This window comes from Odocoileus virginianus, chromosome X, assembly GCF_023699985.2.
Source record: "Odocoileus virginianus isolate 20LAN1187 ecotype Illinois chromosome X, Ovbor_1.2, whole genome shotgun sequence".
NCBI classification, from domain to species: Eukaryota; Metazoa; Chordata; class Mammalia; order Artiodactyla; family Cervidae; genus Odocoileus; species Odocoileus virginianus.
Window position 1 is genome coordinate 13430127 of NC_069708.1, and position 10579 is coordinate 13440705.

At 45.8% G+C, this 10579-nt stretch overlaps 1 pseudogene; it reads left to right on the forward strand.

Annotated features, from left to right (window-relative positions):
• The first annotated feature begins 8686 nt into the window (after positions 1-8686).
• On the forward strand, positions 8687-10579 carry LOC110140212 (YTH domain-containing family protein 1 pseudogene; annotated as a pseudogene).

Genomic DNA, 10579 nt, shown 5'->3' on the forward strand with positions numbered 1-10579 from the left:
AACAAATGGGACCTAATGAAACTTAAAAGCTTTTGCACAACAAAGGAAACTATAAGCAAAGTGATAAGACAGCCCTCAGATTGGGAGAAAATAATAGCAAATGAAGCAACAGACAAAGGATTAATCTCAAAAATATACAAGCAACTCCTCCAGCTCAACTCCAGAAAAATAAATGACCCAATAAAAAATGGGCCAAAGAACTAAACAGACATTTCTCCAAGGAAGACATACAGATGGCTAACAAACACATGAAAAGATGCTCAACATCACTCATTATTAGAGAAATGCAAATCAAAACCACAATGAGGTACCATTATACGCCAGTCAGGATGGCTGCTATCCAAAAGTCTACAAGCAATAAATGCTGGAGAGGGTGTGGAGAAAAGGGAACCCTCTTACACTGTTGGTGGGAATGCAAACTAGTACAGCCACTATGGAAAACAGTGTGGAGATTTCTTAAAAAGCTGGAAATAGAACTGCCATATGACCCAGCAATCCCACTTCTGGGCATACACACCAAGGAAACCAGATCTGAAAGAGACACGTGCACCCCAATGTTCATCGCAGCACTGTTTATAATAGCCAGGACATGGAAGTAACCCAGATGCCCATCAGCAGACGAATGGATGAGAAAGCTGTGGTACATATACACCATGGAATATTACTCAGCCATTAAAAAGAATTCATTTGAATCAGTTCTAATGAGATGGATGAAACTGGAGACCATTATACAGAGAGAAGTAAGCCAGAAAGATAAAGACCATTACAGTATACTAACACATATATATGGACTTTAGAAAGATGGTAACGATAACCCTATATGCAAAACAGAAAAAGAGACTCAGATGTATAGAACAGACTTGTGGACTCTGGGAGAAGGCGAGGGTGGGATGTTTCAAGAGAACAGCATTGAAACATGTATATTATCTATAGTGAAACAGATCACCAGCCCAGGTTGGGTGCATGAGACAAGTGCTCGGGCCTGGTGCACTGGGAAGACCCAGAGGGATCGGGTGGAGAGGGAGGTGAGAGGGGGGACCGGGATGGGGAATACATGTAAATCCATGGCTAATTCATTTCAATGTATGACAAAAACTACTGTAATGATGTAAAGTAATTAGCCTCCAACTACTAAAAATAAATGGAAAAAAAAAAAAAGAAAATACAGACAAGTACAAAGGAGAAAAAAAAAGTCACCCATAATTGCACCACTCAGGTACCACATTTCACATATATTGGTTGTACCGTGTACTGTACTGTGTTTAGTTTCTCAGTCACGTCTGACTCTTTTGTGATCCCATAGACTGTAGCCTGCTAGGTTCCTCTGTCCATGGGATTCTGCAGGCAAGAATACTGGAGTGGGTTGCCATTTCCTCCTCCAGGGGTATTCCCTACCCAGGGATTGAACCCACGTTATCTGCATCTCCTGCATTTCAGGCAGCTTCTTTACCACTAAACCAGCAGGGAAGCCATAAATACATTAGTTAATATGGTTTTAATGTTTCTTCTTGCACACATATAGATATGCACATATTACCTACATAAGTAGGATCCCATTAAGCATGCTGTTTTGAAACCCGCTTCTCTCATTCAACAAATATGTGCCCTTGTCATCATTTCTATTGTCTCCATTAAAAAGAAGCATTATTAACCTACTTAATCACTCTCTCACTGTCAGACATCCAAGCTGTCTCCCAATCTTTATTAGTATTTAAAAAAAAAAATGCTGCTAAGGACCTGCCCGTACATATGTCCTTGCTCACTTTTCAGTTTATATTTGCTACCCAGGTGACCCCAGGCCCTCCAGCATGCACAGTTTAATCTTTCCCTTTAATATCTAAATAAAATGCTAACGACTCCATCCCACAAACCAAGAGAAATCCAGAGGCTCTTCCAAGATCTCCAAGGAGCCTCAGGGGGTTCCGTTTCTCCTGGTCACCTCTCACTCTGTTTTTCCTGTTTATCCCATGTATTTCACCTTCTTGGGCAGCTGCAGCCTTTCAACATGACTGTCTCTCTTCTTCTTACATCTGCGCAAAATGCCGCTACTGCACACCACCCAAAGATAGCTGAGTTATGTGGAGGTTTGGAGGAAATGAAAGTCAATCACAACATAGCAGGAAATAACTTCAAACTCATACCAAGTAATATTGTCCCTAGGAAGTCGCTGGCCATTCTCCAACATATGGGGACTTTTCACTGATGACGTGCCTTCATGGACCATGATGTCTTGCCATGTTCTTGAGACCTTCAGCTGTCTCCATTGACTTCATGTCTTCTCCTTCTCTGTACCTAAACTCCCCACCTCCTCACCCCAGTAAGCCCTGAAAATTTCAAATGCTTCTTAAACTGTATTATTTACCTCCTCCCACACCGCAAGCAACCGCTTCCTCCTCAAGATGTTTCCTTCATTTGGCTTCCAGGACACAACATTCTCCTGGTCTTCTTCCTTCTTCACTGGCCACTCCTTCTCGGCCCCTTAACTGGTTCATTGACCTCTCCCTGACTTGTAAACATTGACGTGTCCCAGAATCCAGACTTTAGACCTCTTTTTAAAATATTTGTTTATTTCACTGCATCAGGTCTTAGCTGTGGCACTTGGGCTCTTCACTGTCTCTCATACGAGACAGTGTCTCATTGTCTCATATGAGTCTGTTGTGGTGCACGAATTCTCTAGTCGTGGCACATGGACTTTAGTTACTCCATGGCATGTAGGATTTTAGCTCCCCCACCAGGGATCAAATCTACATCCCTTGCATTGAAAGGCAGATTCTTAACCACTGAACCACCAGGGAAGTCCCTAGACCTCTCTTCTATCTTTATTCACTCCTGGGTGATCTCATCCAGTCTAATGGCTTTAAATATCATCTCTAATGACTCTTGAATTTACATCTTCTGTCCCGACCTCCAGACTCGTATGTTCAACTGTCTACTTCACATCCTCACTTGGATGGTTGATATGCACCGCAAACTTAATCGTTGAAAAGCTAAATTGTGCATTCCTCCCAAATTCATTCCTCGCCCGGCAGTCCCCATCTCAGGAAGTGCAGCTCCATGTATCCACCTGCTTAGGCCAAAACTTTGAAGTCATCCTTGACCCTTGTCTTTTTATCAGCACCTTGCATTTGGCCTGGTAGCAAATCCTATCAGCTCTTTCTTCAGAGTACATTCTGACAACTCTCACCAACTCTACCACTAACCTCCCCTGGTCCCAGCCTCCTATTGTCTCCTTCCTTTATGGACCACTGCAAGAGAACCTACAAGGCCTGTTTCCTTTCTTGCCCTTCTATGACTTATTCTCCATGAATATCCCTTCAATATTTAAGCCAGCAAATGTGACACTCCAGTTCAAAGCTTTCTAACTGCTTCCCATCTGACTTGTCTCAAATCAAAAGCGAATGTGGTCCATCACCTGTCTCCTTCTCCAACCTCACCTACTACCACCTTCCCCTCTTGCTCACTACAGTACAGCCACACTGGTGTTCCTACTGTCCCTCGACTAAAGAAGCTCTTTCTCATTTTGGAGCCTGTGTACCTGTTTGTCCCCCTCCTGAAATGTCCTGATATCTCCCAGAGATATCAGCATAGTTGCCTCCCTCCATTCAATCACGTCGCTGAGCCAATAGCACCACCTCAAAGAGGCCTTCCTCGGACCTCCCTGGTGGTCCAGTGGTTGAGAATTCATCTGCCAACGCAGGGGACATGGTTCGATCCCTAGTCTGGGAAGATCCCACATGCCGCAGAGCAACTAAGCCCGAGCACCACAACTTCTGAGCCTGCGCACTCTAGAGCCCAGGCCCCACAACAAGAGAAACCACCGAAATGAGAAGCCCACGCACTGTAACTGCAGAGTAGCCTCTACTCACTGTAACTAGAGAAAGCTTGTGTGCAGCAATGAAGACACAACGCAGCCAAAAAATAAAAATAAATAAAGGAGGCCTTCCTTGACCACCATATCTAAAAATGGCACCCACATCATTCTGTAATCCTTGACACTACTTTATTTCCCTTCACGGTACTTAACCTGACATTCGATTACACTGTTCATTTTTGGATTGCCTCTCTCCTGCATGAGGGCAGGAGCTTGGTCTGTTTTGTTCACGGCTGTCTTCCTATCATCTGGATGAGGGGTGGAGGAACTCCACGTGCTCTTGTTTATTCTTTGTTTACCTATGCCCATCCAAGTTCTTGCCAATTAGAATGTACCATCAAGGTTCGTACAGGTGCTGTCTTCAACACAAGACACAGTCACCTCTGAGATGAAGTATGCTCACCTCTAGAACTCAAGGGCCCAGCAGTTACACATTTATACATATTAGGCCACTTCTTTCAGATGAACCCAGAGAAGTGGAATTACTAGGTCATGAGCCAAACTTCCCAATTACCCTCCAGAGAGAGCAATACTAAACCCTCTCCCATCAGCAGTGTTGTGTTTCAGTATATTCTGGGGCTTCAGGCAAATGACGATAATGATAATGATGATGGAGACAACAATGATGTCTCCCTTACTCTCTGTTAACTAGAAAATACATATATATTTCTAGGGGCAGGGAAACTCCTGGGTCATCATCTCACCGATGAGGATTCATGGGGTGTGCTGACTTTGGAGAGTAAAGATGTTCCCTGACAATTTCCATATCTGACATAATGTCCTCACCAACACTTTCAATTTTTTCCAATGGTGCCAAGTCAGGTTCATTCATTAATTCATTTACTTCAAAATGATTTTTCATCACCTACTTTGTACGTAATCTCTAACATCTGCCAAACTGAAGGATATTCCTTCAGTTTGAAATAACAGGACTTACAACCATCATGGTATTTAGCACTAAAGGTGCAAAGACATTCCTTTGCCAACAAAGGTCCATCTGGTTTTTCCAGTAGTCATGTAGGGATGTAAGAATTGGACCATAAAGAAGGCTGAGCACCAAAGAATTGATGCTTTTAAACTATGGTGTTAGAGAAGACTCTTGAGGGTCCCTTGGACTGCAAGGAGATCAAACCAGTCCATCCTAAAGGAAATCAATCCTGAATATTCACTGGAAGGACTGATGCCGAAGCTGAAGCTCCAATACTTTGGCCACCTGATGCGAAGTACTGACTCATTAGAAAAGACCCTAATGCTGGGAAGGTTGAAGGCAGGAGGAGAAGGGGATGACAGAGGATAAGACGGTTGGATGGCATCACCCACTCAATGGACATAAGTTTGAGCAAGCTCCAGGAGATGGTGAAGGACAAAGAAGCCTGGCGTGCTGCAGTCCATGGAGTCACAAAGAGTCAGACATGACTGAGCCACTGAACAACAACAATAATAACAAAGGTGCTTTCACTTCCCTTATCTTATTTGGATACTGGTACCAAACCAACTGGGTACAATTCAGCCCATTTCTGCCATTTCATAGGAGAAAACAAGAGGCACAGAGGGGAAGGATTTGGCCAGGGTTACGTATTCGTCAGAATCACAAGTGGGAATCCTGTGAGTTTCTCAGCATGTGCCACCCCCTCCATACTCCAATGTCCTGCCAGGTTCAACACCACTGAAAGCAGATTTACTGGGCCATCGTATTAAAAAGGGTGACATATTTATGCATTCTGAATTCTAAGCTGAGGGACAGTAGAATGGAAGAATAATTTTAAAAAGGCTTTTGCTACATGGAAATCAATGAAGTTAAAACACACCCTCTCACCATACATAAAGATAAACTCAAAATGGCTTAAACACTTAAACATGAGACATGACACCATAGAACTCTTATAAGACATCATAGGTAAAACATTCTCGTACGAAAGTTTTCTTAGGTCAGTCTCCCAAAGTAATAGAAATCAAAATAAAAAACAAACAAATGGAACCTAATCAAACATAAGCTTTTGCATAACAAAGAAAACCATAAACAAAATGAAAAGACAACCTACAGAATGGAAGAAAATATCTGCAAACAATGTGACTGACAAGGTCTTAATTTCCAAAATATACAAACAGCTCGTACAACTCAACAACAAAAACAAACAATCCAATCAAAAAATGAGCAGACGATCTGAATAAACATTTCTCCAAAGAAGAAATATAGATGGCCAATAGGCACATGCTCAACATCACTAATTATTAGATAAATGCAAATCAAAACTACATGAGGTAGCACCTCACACAGGTCAGAATGGCCATCATTAAAAATTCTACAAACAGTAAATGTAGGAGGGAACCCTTCTACACTGTTGGTGGGAATGTAAGTTGGTGCAGCCACTGTGGAAAACAGTATGGTGGTTCCTCAGAAAACTAAAAATAGAACTGCCATATAATCTAGCAATCCTATTCCTGGGCAAATATCCATACAAAACTAAAATTCAAAAAGAAACATGCATCCTTAGGTTCATAACAGAACTATTCATAATACGTGAGACATGGAAGCAACCTAGATGTCTGTCAACAGATGAATGGATAAGGAAGACATGGTATGTACAATGGAAAACTGCTGCTGCTAAGTCACTTCAGTTGTATCCGACTCTGTGTGATCCCATAGACAGCAGCCCACCAGGCTCCCCCATCCCTAAGATTCTCCAGGCAAGAACCCTGGAGTGGGTTGCCATTTCCTTCTCCAATGTGTGAAAGTGAAAAGTGAAAGTGAAGTCGCTTAGTCGTGTCCGACTCTTAGCGATCCCATGGACCACAGCCTACCAGGCTCCTCCATTCATGGGATTTTCCAGGCAAGAGTACTGCAGTGGGGTGCCAATGCCTTCTCCACAATGGAATACTATTCAGTCATAAAAAAGAATGAAACAATGCCATTTGGAGCAACATGTATGCAACTAGAGATTATCATATTAATACTAAGTGAAGTAAATCATAAATAGACACATCACGTAAATGATATCACTTATATATGGAATCTAAAATAGGATACAAATGAAACTATCCATGAAACCAAATAGAATCACAGACTTTGAGAACAGACTGGTGGTTGCCAAGGGGGAGGGGGTTGGAGGAGGGATGGAGTGAGAGATTGGGGTTAGCCAATGTAAGCTTTTATACATAGAATGGATAAACAACAAGGTCCTACTGTATATCACTTTCAATATCCAAGAACATTTTTTAAAGAATATATATAATACAAACACGTATGACTGAATCACTGCTGTAACAGCAGAAATATACACAACAATGTACCTCAACTATACTTCAATTATTTTTTAATCTATTGAGTTTTTTTTTCCATTTATTTTTATTAGTATTGAGTTTTTTTAAGTGGCTTTTGTTTTGATGTCATTTCCGTTATCATGATAGTGGGGGCTGGGCTGAATTGTGCTATAGAAGCTTGATTAAGAGAGGAGAATCCATAGTTTCCTAGAAGCTCATTTGCTTGTATGATTCCAGATTAGAGTTTACTAAAAGTGGAACTTGTGTGAGAATTAACTGTAGGGCAGAAGGTAAGCAGTAGTCACTACCTTTGGCAGCCACCACCCCAACAGATGTAGTGATGGACAGAAACAGAGGTGCCCTGCAGAGGCTAGCTTATCCGACTCTCCCCTGCTCCACCTCAAGGTTGCATTTCCTACCACTGGCTCCACTAGCCAACGGCTGACTCAGTCCCACCACCAGGGGCTTGTCTGTGGCCCCACACAGGCAGGTGTTACACAGAGGCCCCAGCTTCCCATAAACCTCTCCACCAACTCTCCCTTCACCACCACACTTGGACAGCTGGATGCGCCTGACTTCTTGAACTTTCCCAAAACCTCTGATTTGTCCAGTTCAACCAATGCTTCTGGTAGTGGCTAATGACTCTCTGATCTGACTCCCAGCTTCTAGACATTCACTACCCCCGTGCCTCCCACATCAGCAAAAGGATTCATTCTTAGAATATCCATGATGGCTCTGCTTCCCTGTCTAAATCTTGACAACACAATATGGATTTTGCCTTACTTTAAACAAAAACTAACATAAGAAAAGAAATATTCCAGATTATATGGCAGAATTCCACCTTCTATTTAGAATCCCTATGGCCCATGGGTATAGGGGGTAAAGGGACATTATTAAATGACTAGTGGAGTCATATAATATATAATGTATATGATATATAATATCACATATAATATATAATATAATGTATATGATATATAACATATAATATATAATATATATGGGCTTACCAGGAGGTACAGTGGTAAAGAATCCATTTGCCAAAGCAGGAGACACAAGAGATGAGGGTTTGATCCCTGGGTCAGAAAGATCCCTTTCAGTAGGAAATGGCAACTCATTCCAGTAGTCTTGCCTGGAAAATCCCATGGACAGAGGAGCCTGGTGGGCTACAGTCCATGGGATCACAAAGAGTCGGACATGACTGAGCACTCAGACACACACAAATAATATACATAATAGTGTCCCTGAAAGATAGACTGAAGTGAGAAACACTATAGAAAGGAACAACTGAGAAAATACAACTTTATCTTGCTTTTATGAGATGAAACAGATGGAAGAGTGGAAGGGATTGGCAGAGAAGTTGTTTCTGTAGTCCAGAAATTTTCAGTCAAGTTTTACCATAATTCTTTAGGATACAGTAAAAGAAAATAATCAGTCCAGTCTCCATTCTCTAAGTAACTATCATCTGTGAATTGAAAGAGAAGGGGGCCGCTGCCGTCGCTACCGCCATTAGAGTCGGCGCCTAGTCAGTACGTTCCGTCCCGCTAGCCGCCTCGCGCCCGCCCACGAGCGGCCCGCGCGCCCGGCAGCCGCCGCCGCCGCCGCCGCCCGGCTGGCCGGCGCCTGGGGAGGAGGCAGCGGGCCCGGGGCCGCGAGAGCTCGGGTGACAGGCCCGGCCTCGCGGGGAGGCCCGAGCCGGCGGGCGCCCTGGCCCCGCACCGCGCCGGTTGTTCATGAAGCATGTCGGCCACCAGCGTGGACCCCCCAGAGAACAAAGGGACAAGATAATAAAGTACAAAATGGATCTTTGCATCAGAAGGATACCGTTCACGACAATGACTTTGAGCCCTACCTTTCCGGACAGTCAAACCAGAGTAACAGCTACCCCTCCATGGCAGACCCCTACCTGTCCAGCTATTACCCACCATCCATCAGATTCCCCTGTTCCCTCAACGAGGCACCATGGTCTACAGGAGGGACCCTCCAATCCCCTACCTCACCACCTACGGACAGCTCAGTAACGGAGACCACCACTTCGTGCACGATGCCGTTTTCGGGCAGCCTGGGGGACTGGGGAATAACATCTACCAGCACAGGTTCAATTTTTTCCCTGAAAATCCTGCCTTTTCAGCCTGGGGGACGAGTGGGTCTCAGGGTCAACAGGCTCAGAGTTCAGCGTATGGAAACAGCTACATCTACCCGCCGAGTTCCTTGGGTGGCACAATTGTGGACGGACAGACAGGCTTTCACGGTGATACTCTCAACAAGGCACCAGGAATGAACAGCCTGGAGCAGGGCATGGTGGGCCTAGAGATTGGGGACGTCACCACCTCTGCGGTCAAGACGGTAGGGTCAGTCGTCAGCAGTGTGGCCATGACGGGCATCCTTTCCGGCAATGGTGGGACCAATGTGCCCCTGCCGGTATCAAAGCCGACCTCATGGGCTGCCATTGCCAGCAAACCTGCCAAACCACAACCGAAAATGAAGGCCAAGAGTGGGCCTGCCATCGGGGGGGCGCTGCCCCCGCCACCTATTAAACATAATATGGACATTGGTACTTGGGACAACAAGGGGTCTGTGCCCAAAGCCCCGGCCCCCCAGCAGGTGCCAGCCTCCTCGGCGGCCCCCCAGCCCCAGCCGGCCATGCAGCCGCTTCCCGCCCAACCTCCCCTTCCAGCCCCACCACAACACACGGCCCCCCCAGCAGCTGCCCCAGACCCGCTGGGTCGCCCCTCGCAGCAGAAATGCGGCGTTTGGGCAGACCGGGGGCCCCAGCAGTGACAGTAACTCCCCTGGGAGCGCCCAGCCCAGCACGACCCCGAGCGCAGAGTCCCACCCCGTCTTAGAAAAACTGAAAGCCGCCCACAGCTACAACCCCAAGGAGTTTGACTGGAACCTGAAGAGCGGGCGCGTGTTACTCGGAGGATGACGTGCACCGCTCTATCAAGTATTCGCTCTGGTGTAGCACGGAACATGGCAACCGGCGCCTGGACAGTGCCTTCCGTGCCCTGGGCAGTAAGGGGCCTGTCTACCTGCTCTTCAGCGTCAATGGCAGTGGCCATTTCTGCGGGGTGGCTGAGATGAAGTCGCCTGTGGACTACGGCACCAGCGCCGGGGTCTGGTCCCAGGACAAGTGGAAGGGCAAGTTCGACGTGAAGTGGATCTTCGTGAAGGACGTGCCCAACAGTCAGCTGCGGCACATCTGACTGGAAAACAACGACAACAAGCCGGTCACCAACTCGCGTGACACCCAAGAGGTACCCCTGGAGAAGGCGCGCCTGGTGCTGCGGCTCACCGCCTCCTACAGGCACAGCACTTCGACGACTTTTCCCACTCTGAGAGGCGCCAGGAGGGGGAGGAGGTGGTGCGCAAGCAACGGCAGAGTCGAAGCAAGCAGTGAGGGCGCAGCAGGCTCTCGTGCCTCTGACGTCAGGCTGCGCGGCTGAG